General features: G+C 39.8%; 1 long non-coding RNA gene across 2 annotated transcripts; it reads right to left on the bottom strand.

Moving 5' to 3' along the window:
* Nucleotides 1–3,773: 3,773 nt before the first annotated feature.
* LOC102456209 (uncharacterized) lies at nucleotides 3,774–22,321 on the bottom strand. Of its 2 annotated transcripts, none has more exons than XR_016350117.1 (5): nucleotides 22,185–22,321; nucleotides 16,631–16,778; nucleotides 12,963–13,080; nucleotides 9,597–9,688; nucleotides 3,774–9,204 (listed from the first exon to the last, which is right to left on the bottom strand). It is a non-coding gene; the product is annotated as an uncharacterized LOC102456209 (long non-coding RNA). The 2 variants fall into 2 exon arrangements; XR_016350116.1 differs by lacking the exon at nucleotides 22,185–22,321 and adding an exon at nucleotides 18,677–19,179.
* Between the last annotated feature and the right edge of the window lie 304 nt (nucleotides 22,322–22,625).

Here is a 22,625-nt window from a genome sequence, read left to right on the forward strand (position 1 = left end):
CTGCAGCATGTGCCTCTTGATACCGTTTGTGACTATTATGTATTATTTCCTAAACTAATAAAAATCAAGTTTCTTCTAAAAAAAAAATTACACAAAGTATAATCTCTTAGGCTATGTCTAGACTGCAAGCCTCTTTCGAAAGAGAGCGTCTAGACTGCACATTGAACTTTCGAAAAAGCGGCTTGCTTTTTCGAAAGAAAGCATCCAGTGAGTCTGGATGCTCTCTTTTGAAGAAGCCCTATTTACATTCAAGAACGCCTTCTTTCGAAAGAGGAGCTTTCGAAAGAAGGCGTTCTTTCTCGTAAATTGAGGTTTACCGCCATCGAAAGAAAAGCCGTGTTCTTTCGATTTAATTTCGAAAGAACGCGGCTTGAGTCTGGACGCAGGTGAGGTTTTTTCGAAAAAAGTCTACTTTTTTCGAAAAAACCCCTGAGTCTGGACACAGCCTTAGGGTACATCTACACTACAGAGGAAGATCAAAGCTGCCACTATTGATCTTTCAGGGTTCAATTTAACGGGTCTTGTTAAAACAGCTAATTTGAAGCGAGATGGGCACTCTGGTTGATGCCAGTAACCTTGCTTTCATGAGGAGTAAGCGAAGTTGAAAGAGGAGTGTTCTTCCTTTGACTTCCTGCGGTATAGACAGTGACAAAAGCCGAGTTAAGCTACTTCAACTTCAGCTATGCAATTAACGTAGCTGAAGTTGTGTATCTTAATTCAACTTTGGCCTGTAGTGTAGATATACCCATAGATGATGTAAAATGCTGTACTGAGTTGTACAGCTGTATATGTTTTAGTGATCAAATCTGCACTATTGCTTGAAGAAATATGTGAAGTAGTATCAGTGGGAAACTTTATTTATATCAATGAATTTTTGGTGATTTTTAAATTGTGATTTAAATCAATGATTTAAAATCACCTTGATTAAAATCACAACCAAACCCTTTGTTTTAAGTTGGATAAGAGAAAGCTGCACGACAAATCTGGTGGTCCAAACTCTTACTGCTTAGGAGGAACTCTTGAACAAATGGACTCATGGACGGACTCAGACAGATATATAAACCCTCTAACACTACAATACTACAAATTAGATCACACCGTATATTCTGCATTCCTTGTCTTGTTAATTTATAGTAAGAAACAAATAAAATCTTTTGCATACAATGTACTTGACAAACCTCTATTACATTATTCCCATGGAGCAAATTTCCAGTGTTTTCATATAGAATGTCTTATTAAAAAAGTAACAAAACAGAATGTATCTTTGACAGATAAAATTTCAAAATTAATGGAACAGAATCATCCATTCAGAGATGCAGCAAAATATACCAAGATTCAGATGCAAAAAAATAAGAAGAGAGACACTTGTATTATTAAAGAGGGAAATGAATCGTACTAATAATGTGTTTTGGATTTTTTTTCTCCGTTTTATAAAATTATAAGATCTTCCAGAGACCTCCATCAGGATTGGGTTCCTTCTGTGTAACCGGCTTTACAAACACAAATGAAGATAGAGTTCCTATCCAAAGAAAATTAATTTTTATGTTCTTCTTATAGTCAGAAGTAGTACATTAACTGGATTTGAATATTAAGTAAAATTATCGTTATACTCACTAACATTATATGCACGGAATTTTACTACTATAGGAATTCCATTGCAATGAAGGACTACAAAATCATATTTACATAGTTTATTTGCAATTGCAGTTTCTTGTGCATTTCCATTATTACCACTTAATAACGTTTGCTTTCCCCATGGAGAACTGATAGACTGTCACATAGCAGTAATCATTTCCTAGTTTGTGAAGTAAGATTTAATTGGTATTTTATTTTCACTTAGTTTAGACTGTATTAAAAGAGCTCTGTGGTGCATGAAAACTTGTCTGTCACCTACAGATGTTGGTCCAAAAAGATACTACCTAACCCACCTTGTCTACTTTCCATACACTTTTTCTGTCCTCTTTTGAAATGAATTGATACAGTCAATGCAATATCATTTAGTAGATGTATTGGGGAGAGAGAGAGAGAGTTGTGTGTGTTTTGACTATAATAGAATTTAAAGAGAAGCTAGATAATTTCATAGAGGTTAAGTCCATAAAAGGCTATTAGCCAGGGGATAAAATGGTGTCTTTGGCTCTGTTTGTCAGAGGCTATAGAGAGATGACAGGAGACAAATCACTTGATCATTGTCTTCGGTCCACCCTCCCTGGGGCACCTGGTGCTGGCCACTGTCAGTAGACAGGATACTGGGCTAGAAGGACATTTGGTCTGACTCAGTACGGCCGTTCTTATATTCTTATGTGCTGATTTTGTTGAAGTCAATGGCAGAACTCCAATTAACTTTAAATGCGACTTGACATTTGGTTTTTGATAACGATAGAGGCCAATACATAGCAAACAAATAGCCAACCCAAAATTATAAAAAGTCAAGAATATTTTTTGTATAACCTGCAAGTCTTATGCTATCCAAATATTGTAGATGCATGTTTGCTGTTGTCTGTATCTTGCCAAAAGGGATATTTGGTTTTCATTTTATTCATGATATTCTCGCTTTGAAAATAGATCTTATATTATTGCCTTATTGAATCTTTATGGAAAATAATATTAGTATTCAATAATCTCCATTGAACAAAACACTTGTTAGATTAGGACAATTAAATTTGTCTGAGGACTTGGTATACACTACAGCTACGTCTAGACTAACATGATTTTCCGGAAATGCTTTTAACAGAAAAGTTTTCTGTTAAAAGCATTTTCGGAATAGAGCGTCTAGATTGGCACGGACACTTTTCCGCAAAAGCACTTTTTGCGGAAAAGCATCCGTGGCCAATCTAGATGCGCTTTTCTGCAAAAAAAGCCCCGATTGCCATTTTCGCGATCGGGGCTTTTTTGCGAAAAACAAATCTCAGCTGTCTACACTGGCCCTTTTGCGCAAAAGTTTTGCGCAAAAGGGACTTTTGCCCGAATGGGAGCAGCATAGTATTTCCGGAAAAGCACTGACGATCTTACACGAGATCGTCAGTGCTTTTGCGGAAATTCAAGCAGCCAGTGTAGACAGCTGGCAAGTTTTTCTGGAAAAGTGGCTGATTTTCCGGAAAAACTGGCCAGTCTAGACACAGCCTACAAGAATAAGCCACAACTTTTGTGGTTTGCATTAGACATGACATTATTTGAAGCTGTGACATTTTCATTGTGCCTCTATCTCTGGCATAAAAATGTTTTACATTGAAAACTTATGTTTTCATGCTTATTGAGCATCCCCTCTTATTTTCTCTAAATGAACCTTTTTGCTCATCAGGCTTTAAAACTGGTATGTCCCCTTTTTTTGATATCTCATTTGGTGCTTAGCCAGGAAGAGTACGGATAATTCAACTGTCACGGGGTGTAGTCACCCTATGGGTGCATCCTGGATTGCTGACAAAACCACTGATACTTGCCTCTGCTCTCTGAGGCTCCTTACCACCCCAGCTTGCTGGGCCAGATTGTCTTGCTGGGTCTCCCCCAGCCAAGTCACAGAGCTGAGATCACTGTCCACTCCCCAAGGGCAATACAGACACTGAACCGCTTCAGGTCTGAGGAGAATGTAGTTTTGGGCATAGCTTTCAGGAAACCCATTCCCCAAATGGGATCAAAACCAAGAATAAATAATTTAGGTAAGCACCCTTTAACAATGAAAGGAGAATGCACACACTGATTGCCCCCCCAGGTAACAATTATATACACTGGGCTTGATTAAAAAATAGAATTGATTTTATTAAGTACAAACAGTAGGATTTAAGTGTTTGCAAGTGAAAACAGGCAGAGTAAAGTGAATTAAAGATTTAAAATAACAGATGACGCACAGCTAGTTCTAACAGTAAAAGTTCAGTGCAAACTTACTCCAAAACTATTCTTATTTCAGCTAAACCTCCAAGCCAGGGAAGATCTTTTTTCCTGGGGTCTCTGGTTCATTCTCTTCAGAGTGACATGCCAGCCAAAGACAAAGAAACTAACAATTTTTGCACCTTAAATAGACTTTCTTTTAGGCAGGAAATTCCTTATTTTTATATTCGACCCTTCCACAGACATTTACTTGGCTAAACCCTAACAAAGGACAAAAAAGGATGGTTACAAGTGATCACCCAGACATTGAGGGAAACATCCTTGATGGCTTTCATTTGCACATTTAAAACCATTAACCATTCCATACTCCATATTTCTAACTTTACATACAAGAATGATACATACACCAAAATAAAATGTACAGATCCAGCAGACTGTGACATTAAAATTGAAAGGTTACATGAGGTAGTTTGTCCAAAGCATCTTTGAGTTATGTGTATTGTAGCAATAAGACAATTTCATAAAACATAGGAGGAGGGGGCAAACCGTCACATCAACTTTCCTGTCAAACCCCATCTTTTAAAGTGGTATTTTAGAAAGTAAAGTTTAATGTTTGGCTTATGTATCTGAGTTCAGATGGGGAACTTAATATTCTGTCTTTATGATATTTCTCAAGTTCTACTCACAAAATATTTATTATATCTCAGCTATTATAGTAAATGTGTTCTTGCAGAAGACTGTGGAAAAATAAATACATATTTTTTCTTGTTTTCTTCGAAGGAAATCTGGTTATACAGTGTAGGCTTTTTCTTAAACTAATCTGATGTTTTCTATTCCAGCAAAATTTTAATTAAAATGCAGAAACTGCAAAATCAGCCCTTTTATATAAAACAGGGTTGTTTCACACATTCCTATTTTCAACATCTAGGTCTCAGCCTTCCAAAAAACTGGAGTTCTCCGGTTATCAGGAGTTGTAGCAGCCTTATGTCCTTTGTTTCTGTTCTTCGGTTATTACCTACTGCATGGTTAGAGCCAACAGAGTTTTCACTACTTTCTTTAAGTCAGGACCACTGAATATATCTTCTTTGCTATGATTCTATGAAAGTTGCTATTCAGGCCAGATATTCAAAATATTTACAATTTCACTTTCTGATCCAATGTCTTATTGGGGTGCTGAAGGCCATTACATTTTACATTAATATCTTCCAAGATTCATTGGATAGAATGGTCTGTGGAGAATTGCTATTCTGTGAAAGTCTCCTGTCTGCAGATGTTAAATCTTGATGAAGAATAAACAGGTAAATAAGATAAATATTGAGGCTGAAATTTTCAAAGTAAAATAGGAGATGTAGCCACACAAACCCAACTGAAATGAGCAGAACGTTTGTAGCTAAAACTCCCAGTTAGCTTTGAAAACTTCAGTCTGGCACCCCATATTATGTATAGTTAAGGGCACAATTACAGATTATCTGCTTGGATGGTAGAAAAATCCAACTTTTTTTTTTACTTCCTTACATAATACTGGACTTCTAGTGTAAACTGCATGCCTATGTCTAGACTGGCATGATTTTCCGGAAACGCCATTTTCACGATCGGAGCTTTTTTGCACAAAACAAATCTCAGCTGTCTACGCTGGCCCTTTTGCACAAAAGTTTTGCACAAAAGGGACTTTTGCCCGAACGGGAGCAGCATAGTATTTCCGCAAAGAGCACTGATTTCTTACAGTAGGAAGTCAGTGCTTTTGCGGAAATTCAAGCGGCTAGTGTAGACAGCTGGCAAGTTTTTCCGGAAAAGTGGCTGATTTTCTGGAAAAACTGGCCAGTCTAGACACAGCCCATGAGTTTAGTCTGCATTTTAAAGACACTGATTTAGTCAATCACTTCCTAAAATATCTGAGTAGTTTTAATGCCTGTATCACCATAGTATCTGACTATTGACTATCTAGAGATTGCTCTAGACTTTCAACTTTTAAACATTAAAATTATAGCAAATTAAAGAGGAAAAAGAAAGGAAAAACAGAACTTAAAGATCTCTTCTATGGTTTCAGATAATGTGACTATATATTCTCGAAAGAAAAGATTATATGCACAAGTTAGAGAGTGTTTGCAAACATTACTGTTAATGTGTGCACCTTATCAACAAACATTAATTTTAAACACATACTTTAGTTTAAATAGCTTTGATTTTCTGTCTGGAAGACAAAAGAGAACATTAATAGCCATTGCTTGTTGAGTTTACAAAGTTGTACATTCATTCATTTAGAATACTATTTTGTTTGTTACACCTTAACTTAGGATATTCCAAAGAATACTAAGGATGCAACCCCTCTTAAGGGTAAGAGTGCAAGTAAACATTTGATAATTAAGTTCTTCTACACGATGCCATTCGTTATAAAACAATGGAGCTCTTGCAAAGCAATCAAACAAACAATGAACTCTAGCCTGGCAGTTTATTACCTGTATAAATATCATTATTTCCTTGTGGCAACAGAGTTAAATTCACGATATCTAAGAGAAATTATCTTTACAGTGGCAAATGACACCACAGTAAGCAAATTCAGCTTCTTAAGCAAATTCAACAAAACTTTTCCATTAGGATGAAACTTTGCACGTGATCTTTCAGCCTTAAATGCTATTTTTGAGAAGGTTAATTTTGAGAGGGACTTAAAACTGAGAGTCATATTCTGTCTGTATATAATCTGTCCATTAGGGCAAAATGGATTACAGCAAACCTTACAAAAAGATGTATGGTTGAGTGGTTGTATTTCCCTTGTTTGCAGATTAGAGCCTTTTGATTAGAGCCTTTTGAAAGATGACACCTCACTGCAAATCTTGGAAAAACTGTTCTATAAATGTCATGTCATGACTTTCAACTTCAATTTTAAGAGGAGTTCAAGTCTAACTGCACATTCAGGATGGCATCATTGTATATTACCATTTATTATTATTTATTATTCTTCACAGTTGCTTATCACTGGTAAATTGTAACTATTCACCCTGAAATTTTCTGAGACATATCTACCTGAAGCTGATTTTTTTTTTTAATTTCAGCAAAAATGGTTCAGCCATAACAAGATTAGGGAAAAATACATTATTCTGACTTGGGTTAAAAAACCCCTTACCACTCTTTTTACAAAGAATCAGCTGCAATTCTTTTGCTTTTCCCCCATGTGTGGGTGGGGAGGGGAAGGAAGGAAATTTACATGCCAATTTACATGCCTTTGAAAAATCTCAGTTCACACCCACTAAGTGTAGACTTCTTAGAGCATGGCAGCTACATTTTTTATATTTCTGCCTGCCCAGAGCCTGTTCCAGGTCAGGGCTGCAGGATCCAAGCAGAAATTTCCCTACACTTGTTGCCCCTACCTGCTGAGGGTCACTGTGGTACCAGGCACATGAACTGAGATCAGGAAGACTCTTTCCTGTATCCATAATGGCCACCCTGCTAGCTCTAAGGCACTGCAGAGGAAATAACCTGATTTATATGCAAAGGGGAGAACAGCTGCACCTGGGGTAGGTAAGGGTAGAGTCAAGGAGAGAGTATATTGGGACGTCGTGCCTGATAGGGTTAGGAACTGACTTGGACTTGTGGGAAGCAGCTGGAACTAGCTAGAGAAAGAGCTTGTACAGGGGCCAGGGCTGCTGATGGCAGCGTTGGTTCTCCCACCTCTCTAACAGAGAGGTGGCTGCAGTCCCAGATCCAGAGCCTCACATGGCATGGTCCAGGCCGCACTGAGGGATGGCTGGGGGAGACTAGCCTCACCCCTTCTGCCTGAGGCTCTGCCCTTCTGGGGGCCCCAGAGCCAAGACCCTCATATTGCCCAGGGCCTGGTAAAGCCTGTCACTAGCCCTGACTGGGACCTAGGAAAGACTAGTATTCCACTGCTCCCAGTCTCCTTGCCCTGCCAGTTCTAGACAGTGGTGGACAGGCTGATAATAGGGGAGGGAGAGATGAAACTGGATGAGGACCTGGAGAGGTGGATACTGGGACTTGGAGATAAAGACAGCAGAAAAGACTAGGACTGGCTGGGCAAGGAGACTGGGACTGGGATGAGAAATCTGAGGAATGGACACTGGGAGTCACATGAGAAGTGGGTGGAGAGGACTGGAACAAGGATAAGGTGGAATAGAAGGGACAGAAAGGGTTAGGCTTCAGAAGGATCTTTCCCAAACTGCACACAACCCCTTTCAGAATAAGGATTGAATCCCCATATTTCTGAATCTCATCATTCCTCCACTGGAAGATTTGGTGCTGGGCAGTGGAATAGCATAGGTCTTCTACTGTTATCAGTTACACAGATCAAATAGCATAGGTCTATATGGTGAATCTAAAGGTTCCAATGTTGCTGACAATCCATGTGAATGGCAAGACAATGCTATTTGATGGCATTTCTGTCATTTTAAGTTTGCTTTTTTAGAACGTAGGACATTATGTTAAAAAAAAGAGCATTAATGTTGTAAAGTCAAGCATTCAGGGTGGGAAATGCCAGAAGTATGGTTGCCTGTGCAAACTGAATTTGCCTCCCGCCCCCATGCACAAGTTGTATGATTAGAGGTAAGTGGGAACTGAAAATTGTGACCTGTCAAAACCAAATTTCATTCCAAATCAGAAAGAAAAGTCAGCTGTGCTGTCCAGGGTGTTGTCTACCTGTAAATATTGGCCATCTGGACAGTTAGCATTCTGGAAACGCAGCCGTGCAACGAGATACCAATCCATTCACCTGCCTGCTTGTCTGTGATAGGCAACCAGGGAAGCCAACTATTTGGGGAGCCAACTATGCAAGGAGAGTGGGAGCATGGGGAACCTAATGAGTGGGCAGCTAGGAACTGGACACACTGGCAGGAAACAAGGCCAGCCGGCTGGCCAGCCTGCCTGCCTGCCTGATTTCCGCCAGAAGTTCTGATGGAATCAACATGTTCCAATGGTGGAATGTTTTGATTATGTTGAATCAGCATTTTCTCCACAGAAAACTGTTTTGAAATTTTTTCAGCCAGCTCTAATTATGATACAGTCTTTAATTACATGGTCACATAGTATTTTTTTCCACAGGATTCTCATCTCTTTCAATGTACAGGATGGATCTTCTCTGAGGATGAACTAGAGTTGTGTAGTAAAGTGGATTGTTGTCTGAAGGACTCTTGGCTCTCTTGTTGCCAGGGGAAGATGACCGTTTTGCGGGGCCCCGGGCAGCATAATTCCACGGGGCCTCCCTTTGCCATGGCGCATGCGCAGTGATGCCATGCGCATGCGCAGCCGCACCATGGCACATGCGCGGGGCTTTCTGAAGCGCGGGGCCCGGGGCGGCCGCCCCGTTCGCCCTGCCGTATATCCGCCCCTGCTTGTTGCAGAATTTGGAAGGTGTGTTGTCAATGAGGGAGGGGCCTGCAGGAAGAGAGAAGACAGTCTCATGATTAATGAGTGGCTGAATACTAGCTTGGAGAATTTGAGTCTTGATTTCTGCCTCTGACACAGAGTGCTTGTGTGATACGGGGCTAATCACTTAAACCAGACTTTTTACAGGGAGCCACTAACGGCCCAGAGCAAAATTTGCGGCCTGGGTCTTGATTTTTCTAGGTCTTAGCACTCAGAAGTGAAACTGAAGTCAACCAGAGCTGTGTTTTGCATATAAAATACTTTATAACTGTAAGTGCTCTTAAATTGTATACTTTCTGTCCCTTAATTTCTCTGTGCTCTGGTTTTCCATATGGTGGATGACACCAATCCTCCTAGATGTGTAATGAAGATAAATTAGATAATGCTCATGAAGCACTCACATATTATGACAATGAGCACCATACGACAGTCCACTCGGAAGTCTTCAGAGCAGCACTGGAACATGTACACAATAAATAAGGCATGGGGCCACCTAGTGGACAATGGGGATAAAACAAAATATGAAATTGGTCACTGAATGAGCACCTCTGTCCATCTAGTACATTGAATGAGGAATGAGCCCTGTGGGAAAAAACAGTATGTGATTATGTAATTAAAGAGAGAATCATAATTAGAACTATCAATATTTGGATGGAACAATAGCACTAGAACTACACACATAGAGGCTGGGAAATGGGTAGAATTAGCAGAGGTACTAGAATCCTGTTCTAGCTCCCCAAAATCTTCCAGACTGGCCTACTGGCATGACTTGACTGCTGGTCCTATTCATCATAGTATCTGAATATCTCACAGTTATTTATGGATTTTATTCCCATGATGCCCTGTTAGAAAGGGACGTGCCATTCCTATTTACAGAGGTAAAGCATAGATGGAGTGGTCTGCCAAATATCAGACAGAAAGTCTGTGGCTGAACTAGGAATTATAGCCTATACAGGTATCATCTCTAATATTCTGTGCTTTTGCTCTGCCAGTTCCAGCCATAGCTGCTGAATGCATGGATGCCCAGGGGCTCAAGCACCCAGGAAGAAAAAATAGGAGGTGCTTAGCATGACTGGGGCTGCTCTGGTGTCCCTAGGGCTAGCTGCCAATCAGCTGTTTAGCTGCTGGCCCTAGGTTCTCCGCAACTTTTCAGAACCTGCCCTGATGATCAGCTGTTGAGCAGGGCTGCTGCCCCCTACCCTGATCCTCTCTGTTTCCTTCTCCCTTGACTGGTCTTAAGGCAGAAAAGAGCATAATGGAGCTAGTGGTGGGGAAAGAGGGTGGAGTGGAATGTGTAAAAAGATGGATTGGTGCAGGGTCCCAAGGGGGTGGTGGTTGCAGAGCCAGTTTGGAGTACCAGCAAAACAAATAGTCAGTGCCTATGGAACTAAACTGTAAGAATCATAAAGCTGCATTTCCCCTATATTGTGTTCCCTCTCCCAGGGGTGGCCTGTGACTATTGGCAGATTCGGCTGCTGCCTAGGGCGCCGCCCGATGATGACGTCTCAGGGCACCCGGGGTGCCAGATGATGATGTCAGTCCATTGACGGCCCTGCAGGCGGGGGCACCGATCGCGCGTTCCGCCTGAGGCGCCAGCTGCCGCAGCCTGCCTCAGGCCGCTCCTGCTCTTTCCACATCTGTGTGCATTTGTCTTAAGTAGAGAATCCAACCTAAGCAACAAATCCTAAGATCTACCATTTAAAACAGGCTCTCTCTCTCTCCCTGCAATAACTGCTAATGCAGTTTTAAAACATTTTCATGGACGTTATTTTCTTCCTTAAAAGATTGTGTACAAAGAGAAATAACTTAACAACGTTAGTTAAAAATCAAGTCACTCTTAAGTTTTAATAAATATTTAAAAAATTATTTTATTTGGTGGTTTACAAGACACAAAATTGAGATCCTGGCAACAGAACTCCAAAATTAAACTGTTGGCACTGGCAAGAATAACAAAAATGGTTACTTACAATTTATAAACTTCTGAAAAATTCTCTCTCTTTTTTACAGCAAAAGAATCTGAACAAAATGTTATTTGTCTTAAATTAGTCACAGTAATGTATCAGGGACAAGTATATTCAGTTCTTTAAGATTTGAGGCTACCTAAAATATTAAAGGGGTATTTCAGAGAAAAGTATTCTAGCAATTCTCCTAGCAAGTCTAGATTTGATGCATAAATACAATACATATATCCTTTGACACTTTACATTTTTGAGTTTTTTTAGAAATGTTTGCTAAATTAACCATCAGTTGAATTAAAGATCAACCCAACCAGATCTTTATAAGTAAGTTTCTTCCAGTGCCTAATATGATAATACAACACATCTTCCCTGAAAGTAGGATTAGATTGAGTTTATAAACATCTAATTGCACTTCTCATGGTAGTTTGGTGCAAAGGTGATGGCATTAAGATATGGGAGCAATTTTGTTATGGTAAGATTCACACAATTAAGACCTTGCCATTTACGTTTTCTAAGATAAGTTTGATGATTAGCCTGTAAATCAGCACTGATTTATGTGTAGTTCCTATTACTTCCAATCTCAGATAAATCTTCCATCTCCTTTCATAGCTATTTTAAATGTATAGCAGACATATTTTGTGTACCTTGTTTTCCCACCTGTAAAATACAGACCTTTCTGAATTCCAGAGTTCCTGCTATATGTTTTATGAAAATGTCACAGATCTAATACAGCAAGACTCGCATGCTTTTTTATTATTAGTTGACCCACAAGGTGGCACTAAAGAGAAAAGTGACAATTTTTTTAATAAAATGTGAAAACCAAAGCCATCATGCCATATGTTGAATCAATATTATTAGTTAGAAACATGCTTGCTTCATTGTCAATTACATTTTATTTTTGAAAGACCTTAAAGATAAATAATTCTAAATGATTCATTTCTCCTAGCTTCCCAACTCAAAAGTTAAACTTTAAAGAAAATGAGATGTTGGTAATTTACTAATCATAATCTTAAATATAATGTTACCAAGCTGTAGTTAGTGAGAGAGTTTTCTGCTCTAAGGTATAAAAATGTAAATGAGTAAAAGCACAAGGCTTAAACGTTCTTTACAAATAATTAATTATTTTAGATATTAAATTTGTATTGGTAAGATATCAGACCAAAATTATTCATCACTTGATATCTAAATTATTATTTCTGGAAGAATATTTTAAGTTGATGATTTATTTTACTTCTAGTATGTATGATCTTCATCATTTTCCTCTTTTAAAATATTGATATAATCCATTTAGAAATTGACAGCTATGTAATAAAATACGTTGTAGATTTAGGGAATTCAGTTCTGGCCCTTTAGAGGCTAATGGGTATTTTGCAATTGGAATCAAATAGAACACTGGCATTAACTTCAGTGAGGACAGGAATTCACTCAGGGTCTCTGAAAATGACACTCTTATTGAACTCAGAGCTAGTAATAAGAAGGCAAATTAACTGTTTCACAACAGGAAATATGGCATTTGCTTCCAGTAAGGACAGTTCCTGAGATATTGGACCTTACATTTTTAATATTATGAAAAAAAGCTATTTTAGGTAACTCTAGAGGCTTCTAGAGTTGCCTAATTATTTTTTTCACTCCCTCTGAGACTTGCATTGATGGAGACACAGTACTACAGGGGACAGCAGTCTTTACAAGCAGAGGAACACTAAAATGTTATCAATACATTTTTCAAAAAGACCTTTAAATTGATTCTGAAAGAGTGGTTCTATAAGATTAGTTTAGCTCATTTATTTATATATAAAATGTGGGACCTACCATAATGTATTAGCTTCACATTTTAGTATTTGATGTTTAATCAAGCATTGTGGGAAGACTTAGGACCCTCTGTTTGTGAAATCCTCAGTGCAGTCAATAGAATTCCATGTATAGAAAACTGTCAAAATAGAGCCCTGGATTTGTTAGTAATAGTTGGTCACATAGTTATACATTTTATTATTATTGCTTAATGCTGATGATGTGTTAATGACATTTTTATCATTGTAAATATAAAACAATGGGTTTTAACCAATTCCTAGTATTCTCTGCTTCAATTACAAATCCTGCACTGGTATCAACTGCCATGTTTGTGGCATCCATTTTACCTGCTCAGGAAAAAGTGAGAAAGGCTCTGCGCTTAAATCCATTCATCATGCAGGTTCAGCCAATTTGTCAACTCATTTATCCCAATCCACTTACCAGAGTCTTATGGAGATGTTAAGTGGTGGGGGGGACAGGCAAAGGATGATGCTGGCTGTCCTTTATCACAACTATGCGGACAGGCAGCCTTCTAGTACTAGTTGTTCTCTTCAGCTCAGGGCAGATATGAAGCTCGTATGCTCTTGAGCTGACAGAGTGGGCCTTTTGAGGCATGGTGCTACTCTCCCCAGTCAGGGAAGAAAGGGACTGAAACATGACCTATCCTTTCTGTTCCTGTCAGGCTATTGCGCTTGATTGGGCATCTAGGTAAGCGGTTGAAATAAAGCAAAGATTCACAGACTGGCATGTGCATCATGGAATATCAGAATTCTTACTGAGCATGACCAAAGTTCAGAATGAAGAACAGCCTTATTGGAAAAACACCGATGAGGCAGAGCACAGATACTGCTGCTGTCAGTAGATGCAGACTTGCTGATAAGTCTTATCTTAAGGGCAGTGGGAGAAGACTTCTTCTGCTACTGGACTGGCAAAGCCAAGGCTGAGCCTGGACAGTTGGGAGTAAGGTTCATCATACAGTCTGACACAGCCTGCAAGCTTGACTTGCTCACTAAGGGATTCAATGATCAAGTTAGGATGTTCAGCATTAACTTGTCCAGCGTCCAGTACAAAACCATTATCAGTGACTGTGGGCTGACTATGACTCATACTGATGAGGTCAAGGAAGGGATTATGAGGGTACCACAACAGGATAAACTCATTGCCCCTGGAGACTTTGATGCTTGTGTGGGAGCTATTTCTTAAATGCTGAACAGGTTGCTAGGCCATCATGGCAGTGGAAGTCAAATTGCAATGGCCAACTCCTTTTCCCCAAGTTTGCTAAGTTCAATATTGCTATTACCCACACAGTCATCCAAAAGACCAACATGGATACAATGCAGGTCAAAACAGTGGCACATGATGGACTATGTAACTGTATAATCTAAAGACCTTGAAAATGTGCTCATCAGCCATTCTTCAACAGGCATCAGATGCTGGGGTCAGACCATCAGTTTGTGAGAAGCATCAGGTTGCTATACTTCTCACAAAAGTGCTCCAGCAGATGCATCAACCACCAAAGACTATCAGTGTGGCTGCCATGAAAGACCTTGCTTTGAATTACTCACTTCATAAGAAAGCACACATACATACAATCCCTTAGTAAGGGTCTGATTATGCAGGTTTCAATTCAGCCAAAAGACAATAGGCTCAGGACCACCCCTATTCAGCACATATCTAAATTTAAGCATGGACAGTACTTACATATTGTCCTGAACAGGGACAAACTTAAGCATGTGCTTAAGTACTTTGCTGCATTGAAGCCACAAGTCTTACATGGGGACTGCTTGAAGTGAATGGATGTGGCTTAGTAAGAGCTGCAAGAGAACTGGGTTCTTAACTATTGTTTATTGCAGTGGTGGGGAACCTAAAGACCTGGGGGCCAGGTGAGGTCCCTGAGGCTTGGGGCTTCCCCCCACCATTGTGAAGCTCACACTGGTGTTCCTGCCTCCCCACTGCCCCCTTCTCACTTTTGTGAGGCCACTTGCTTCTCACTTGTGTGCGGTCCCAACTGATTTTTCTGTGGGTCAGCGGCCCCCAACCCTCAAAGGCTCCCCACCCCTGGTTTATTGATTATTTTAAAGATTATCTGTCTCTAAGTCCATTCTAAAGCTATATTGAGGTGTCTCCCTTTATTCTAACTTTCCAGTAACCATTCCTTTAAAAATAAAAGAGGACTAAAGCTATTTTATATGAATAAGACATTTTGGTAAATTACAAATCCCCAACTCTGGTACATCAGTGTTACTCTAGTGAAACAAGTTTAGAGTAAGTATGGGAAGCTGAAGTCCAATTTGTATAAAAAGGCATTATTACAATAATTGTAGGAGTCTATAAATTTTTACTACCAGATGTGGTGGAACTGATGAAATATATATACATATTTCATTTAATCAGCCTGCAAAAACAGATGTAACAGACACAGAAGAGATGATGGGATGGGCCATGAAAATGATTAAAGACAAGAAGAGGCTTCCATATAGGAAGAGATTTAAAAGATTGGGATGAATAAGAAAAGTTGATGACGGAAGCATACAAAACTGTGAATGGTACAGAGAAGGTAAATCAGTAGCTTTTATTTTCCCTCTTTAATAGCAGTCAAAATCACTTATAAATAGAAATATATATTTTTTTAAATAACTCATAATTAAACTATGAACAACACACTGTTTTAAGATATCAGGGAGACTAAGAGCTTAGCATATATGAAAAAGGATTAGAAATGTATATAGAAAATGAATTTATCACCCGTAACAAAAATAGGATTTAAAAAAATATATTTCTAAGGGATATAAATCATTAGTGGTTCCTTGCACCATCCTGTGAAATATTTCATACTGGGCTCAGTCTGAGACAGAATGCTGCACTAGCTAGACCACCAGTGTAATCTGCTCTGCCAATTATTGTGTTCCTAAAACAGAATAAAATATCCACCAATTTTCACTCGGTCCTCCGAGACTAACTTGCTTATTTCTAATTGATTACAATTAACTAGGCTTAAGAGTAATTATTCACTGAGAAAAAAACAAACAGCATTATATCTTTGCACATTATAACTAATGTTGTTATTGAACTTGTGTAAATAAAAAGTAAAAACAAATGGCTCTCAGTTAAAAAAACAGATACTTTGTTTAAAAATAAGCTTTGTGGTAAGCTGCCAAATATGCTTTAAATAAAACTCACCATGAGAGAATAAACATATTTGTTTAATCTTCTTAGTTCATTAAATGGGAAAAATAAATAAAAATGAATGACAGACCGAATAATCAATTTTGGAAGGCAGAATAAACATGTATAGATTTGGAACACAACAAATGGGGGAAATAATTTATTTTCACAATCTGATTTGAATAACAACATGCTTAGAGAGCCAAGTGTCCATGACCACACTGCTTGGCTTTATTTCAAGCATCTAAGAGCTCTGCAGGGTTATTACTGATCTGGTGCAGCTAGGTTAATGGCAATGTAACCATCACCAGTTCATGACCAGTCACAAACTGGATAACTGAAGTACTGTTTGATTCACATTTAAAGAAGATGTGTGTTTCATCCAAAAACTTCAGACCTGGAGATTTGGTTTCTAACAAGAGCAAAATGCAAGGCATTTTTGCTTAACAGAACTGAAATAAGCAAAGGAACTTAGGGCACCTGTACAATGTGATACTTCTGATGCCTCAATTTCAATGTCCTACCTGATCATAAGACATCAGCAGAAGGTCAGTGACCAGATCTGTGTGCCCATGCAATAACAAAGTCAATATGTGGCTTCTCAGACACACCTCAGTGTGATGATTACTCAGACAAAATTTTAAGTAGAGTTCCTTGCAACTTCAGAAGAAACTGAAAGAGAAGAAACAAGAAAAAAAGAATAAGGGCCTAATTTCACTCACGTTACTCGAGTAGGCTGTCTCCCTGACATAAATGGAATTAATTCTATAAGTTACATGAGAAGAATCTGGTCATTATCATGATTTTGGATGTGAAGGGTTAACATTTAAAGTGGACACAGAAAGATATTTTCTATTAGAATCTAGCATTGTGGCTGCTTGGATTTTTTTTAATGGGAATGCATTCCCCCAATATTTTTCTTATCAATAATTCCTGAAAATAAAGCAAAAGGTATATTTATCAGCATCACATATTAGATCTGGAGTGTTACCAAACATGTCTTGTGAAAAAAACATGAATCTTTAGAGGTTCCTTGCACAAGTATCTCTGCCCCTATCTGTTTCCTTTGCAAAAACTCAGGCAGCTCAAACAGAAAGAAACCTCTCTTGTTGGGGATAGCCTTCCTATGGGGGAGCTGCAGCAGCTGTAAAGTGGGTAAAAAAGATTCTTAATGTCTTCCTCTCCACAGCTCCCTGTGTAGGGAATGGAGAGATAGCTATTCCCAGCTACTGAATAGTCTCTTACGTATCCCTACCAACAGGCTGATGGCAGGGTATTCTCAGTGCATGAACTACTATAGTTATAACAAACACATTTTCAAAAAACAAATTTGCAATTAAAATAAATTATAAATCAAATTTACAAATTATTAATGACAGAAATGTTAGCAGACTCTCTAGCAGAGATTTATTGTATCTCTTAGACATAAGGCACCAGGAGTTGCCAGTAGCATAGACTCTCAGGGTGCATCTAGACAGAGGTCATATTTCAGGATATTCCGTGTCTTTTAAAATGAGTTTTAACGGATGTTTTGGAATAGCGCTCTATTTTGAAATTTGGCACTGTATGTACTGCCAAATTTTGAAATAAGCTATTTTGATATACACTCTAAATAAGCTACGCAATTTGCATACCTCCAATAGAGTAGCTTATTTCAAGCTACGGGTGCAGTGTAGACGCACCCTCACTCACACTTCCCTTCCTACACCTATCTCTTACAAATGTACAATATGTGTTTGCCTCTGTGACTGGCTGATTCAGTTAGTGGGGTGTGTGTGATTAGTGGACTTCTGTCTCCTCCCTGAACGCTTTGATCTGGTTAGCCCTGTAGTCCTTACTTAACACGAGTTCAAGGACTGCAGGTGTCTCCAGTCACTGCACAGGAAGCAAATAGCAGAGGGTTCTTCAGCCCTGCCACTCCTGCAGATATGTTCAGCAGTCAGACCAAATCTGTTTGTAAATCTTTTTTATGTATGCAGATGAACAAGGCATTGATCACTTAAGCCTCAAAGTAGAAAAAGTTCCATATGTCTTTTGAAAGGCACACTGTACTTATCCTCTGTCTGGATAAGTTCAGTTACACAAATAAACTGTACCCAACTGCAAGATATACAGTAAGGTGGTTTATTTATAGAATCTTTCTGCTAAGGCCATAAAGCATCAGTGTAAATGCAGATTGTCGATTTTTATTCCAGTCCCCATTCTATTCTTAACTGGATGCAATATAACCTAGTAAGTTATCTAGTTATCTAGATAATTGCATTATCTGAAGCTTGTCCATGTTTCTTCTCATACATGTTGTCTAAGGTGGACCATCTCCTCACTTACTTGGGTTAGGGTTCTCTTATTTTGTACAAGTGACTGAAATCTCATCCTATAGCTCATAAAATGTGATTGCATACAAGATGTTGATGGCCTAAGGGAAGTTTTGAACAACTGAGAGTCATTACCAGGATTTTGCTGCAGAAGTGAGACATGATCTGATATCTTTTCCAGTAATGTCACAGAGACATCTGAGAAGCTGACTGAATTTCAGAGGTATTATCTATAAAATGCATTCATACACTTACCACTGTGGATAAGAGAACATTCAAAGATGTTGCCAAACATTTGTATAGAGAGGTTCCTGCAGGCTACATAGAGTTATATGTTTGTCTGCATCATGGTGCTGTAATATACACATTGGACACATCTGTCAATTTCAAAAGGCAGTACATTAACAACTTCTGAGTTTGGCTAAAAATACCTGTGTCTGATCAAGCTATATTTTAGAGCCAGAGTTTTGAACATAGAAAATGGCTAACCTGGTAATGTGTGATTTAGAATGATAAAAAATGTGGGCATCAATTGTTTACCACAGGAGCTACTAGAAGAACCTATGTAACCAATATCATTCAACATATCAAATCTGGGAGGATCCAAGGGGAGACTGAAAACCCTTTGAGTGTTGCTTGAGTTACTGGGCCAAAATCAGAAGTCAATCTAAGTTTAAACTCTTTCTACTTATACCTTCTTCCTATATTCTGTCTGTTATTTATACTAATATAGCCTTTCTTAGAAGGAATTAGACCCATGGTTGCTTACTGCCATGTCTTTAACTCCTTATACATCACATCTTAATATATTGACCCACCCTGGTTTAGGGGACTGAGATTTTCAAACCTGAGTTATATGACAATCCCATAGTTGATTTTGGAAATATAAGTCAGGAAGAAACAACTTGCATCCCGAAACAGCTAGACTGTTTTATGCCATTTAATCCTACGTGAGACTCCCATCTAACTTTGGCACGGTTGAATTGACTGCCAACAGAATCCAACTGTCTCAGACACCAAAAATGCTACTTTTATGAGAAGCCGTCACAAAAATATTCACCTATAAAATTTTAGCTCCTTCCTTGCTCTCAGTTGCATAAACAATATTTTATTAAAATAACCTTGCAATTTATAAAATGCTGCAAAAAAATTCAGGTCTATTTCAGATTAACAATAACCTTAAAACAAGACTTTGCTTAAATGTCTTTCTGAGCTTCTGATGGGAACAAACGTGTAAACTTAGAAAACATGGCAGGAAAAAAATAGCACAGAAGATGTTTCTTTCTGATGCCTGTTATTGACAGCCCACATACAAAACAGTTAAAAGCACTCAAGCACTTCTTTTGTGTCCATTTTAAAAGGTTTAATGAAACATATATAAACTGACATTTTAAAACCTACAGCTTTGGGTTTTATATACCAGTGTTAGTTCTTTTTTTTCCAAATCACAGGGCAACAGTTTTCCACTATATGTTTCAAAATTTATAATGTCAACATATAATGAAATCTATTTACAGCCATTAAAAGGACTGCTGTTTTTCCACCTGTTATAACAGACAGCTGTAACATAGTGCAATTAATATAGAAGAACTGCAGTTAAGACCGAGATTTTACTCAGGACAGATCTACTAGAACAGATCAACACAATTTAATAGGTGACTTTTGTGCATATTTCACTCTATATACTATTTTGTACTACTGCAGTATGCAACATCATGGTGTAAAATAAAATCTAGGGCTTTGATCATTCCAGACAGTTATCATTTTTATTTTTTTCTAAATTCTGATTTACTTGAATGACAGCAGGTGACTATTTATATTCCATGTAACAGCAGTCTAAAGCAGGTACCAGATTAGTGCATACTCAGATCAGCCATGGTTTCAGAAGGCAAAATGGCCAACATATTCCCTTTCACAGACTTCTGTATAAAAATCTGCCGTTCTTTTTAAAAGTGTAAGTAATTTTTAAAAAGTGAGTTTTTGCACCTGTTAATGCAGGATAGATAATATGAACCTGATCTGAGAAAGACTTCTTTGCATATCCTTAATTTTATTTACTGAATAGTGCCACTATTGAATTCAGTTTACTGAATTCAGTATGTAAAGTTTAACACACGGAACTCTTCGCAGTATTGGGGCTTAAATAGCTTCGATTATGAGATACACAGACAGTTGCCTGAACAAGGCAGAATGAAAAAGAAAAAAGGGATATTTTAGAGTACAAATCCAGATCTAGATCTGACTTTTGGATATTGGTCTTATGTTGATAAAGTTCTGAACCAACTTGCTCAACCCAAATAACAAGTATTCTTGGGTGTGGGAAGGAGCAGAGGCAGTGAGTAAAAAAATTTTATTTGAATTTTGCAGATAGGAGCCCATCCCTAGAAATATTTAGGTCCTGAGTTTGAAAAGCATCCTTATTTAACATAGCATTTAAGCCCATGTTTATGTCCAATTGAAGTAAAAATGGGAATTAAGAACATGCTGAAATTTTAAACAAGTGCCATCCTGAGTAAGGATGGATGTAAGCAGGTGCCTAAATACTTTACTTGAATTGGGGATTTAAGCCCTCTATGGTATTTATATTGTTAGGAACCTGAATACTATCTTTGAAGATCTGGACCTTCTGGCTAGTCTTTTATTCCATAATGCAGGGCTTCTCAACATGCGGCCCGCAGCCCGTTTGTTTGTGGCTCACGATGCAGTTTGAGATAACGCGGGGCTCAACATGTGGCCCACAGCCAAAACAAAAAAGTAATCAGTATAATGGTCTCCTGTTGATACCTGTTTTAGTAGTTAAATTCCTGGACTGTCATTGCTCATTAAAAGTGCTGTAATCTGGTGGAAATCAGGTAAATATTGCATTTTATTAATATCAGCAGAACTGATTTAAATGGGGCCTGTGTGTTGTGTAGTCTTGCCTTAATCTTTGTATTCATGGCGGTTAGTGTGAAAGAAGCTATTTGCATAGATTTGCATGTACATTCAACCATACTTAAGTTGCTGCCCTCCACATGTGCTGTGAGTATCATTGTGGTCCCTGAGGCTTCCAAAGTTGAGTAGCCCTGCCCTAAGGGCTCCATCCAATGCTTACACATGTGAATAATGTTACCCAACACCACATTCCTATTCCTTTAAATAAGAATAATACCTGAATAAAATTATTCACCTGCTTAAGTCTTTGCTGGATCAGTCTCTAGGTGATCCAGCTATTGCCCTGCAAGCCTGCCCTGAGCAACTCTTTAGGAAATAGATCTAAATGAAACAGGGTGTGTTCCCTATGCAGGTGGGGACTATATTCGCACACATACAAGCCCAGCAAACCTGGTGACTGGGAGCATCTGGAACCCGACACAGGCCACATCTCAGCTCAGAGGCTCTGCCTGTACCAGGGGGTGTTGATCAGCTGGGAGGCTTCCCTCTCCCTCCAGCTGCAGATGCATGTATTTGTTCAAACTAGTGAAACACAGGCTGAGTCACGGGCAGGGAGCGGGGCCGGGGAGAGTAGAGAGGCTCTTGCCGCTGAAGCAATCCACGGCGCTTCTGGCAGGCAGCTCAGCGACCTCCCCTGTAGCGGCTGGGGTCTCGCGCGCCAGCCCGGAGGAAGGCGCTAAAGCGGGGTCCCTCCATACCCCGCCAGCGCACACTCCTCTCTTACCGCCCCCCCCCCCCGACACTGGCAGCAGCGTAGTAAGAGCCGGGAGGGGGGTGGAGGTGCCCCCCCGCCCTGCCGTCATGCAACCCAAGCGGGAAAGCGCTGTACCTGCAGGCGAGGCGACTTTGCAGAGCTAGCCCCGCACTTGAGAGCGGCCCCGCGCCGCAGGCGGGCGAGAGGCAAAGCCGCTGGCCGGTCCCACCCCCCCCGGGCGCTCCCAGCCCCGGCCGAAGCGGGCCCGGCGGAGCTGCAGCAGCAGGGGAGCCGGCGGCAGGTGCCCGGCAGCCAGCAGCGCCCGCCCTGTGAGCGCGGGGCAGCCCGCCCCGAGCGGCGCGAGGAGGCGGCCGGGAGGCTGCGGGCACGGAGCGGGAGGGGAGTTTCTCGCGAGCGGCGGTGGCGGGAGGGCGGGGGAGAGAGAGCGGGAGCCTCCCCCGCCTCCCCCCCCGCGCGCAGAGTTGCACTCGGCGGCATGTGCTGAAGTGCCCGGCAGCGCCCCGAAGAGGAGCCCAAGTTGTGCTCCGCGGCGCCCAGCCACACGGAGCCTGCCCG

The sequence above is a fragment of the Pelodiscus sinensis genome, chromosome 1, assembly GCF_052426305.1.
Source record: "Pelodiscus sinensis isolate ZL-2025 chromosome 1, ASM5242630v1, whole genome shotgun sequence".
In the NCBI taxonomy this organism is placed as follows: domain Eukaryota; kingdom Metazoa; phylum Chordata; order Testudines; family Trionychidae; genus Pelodiscus; species Pelodiscus sinensis.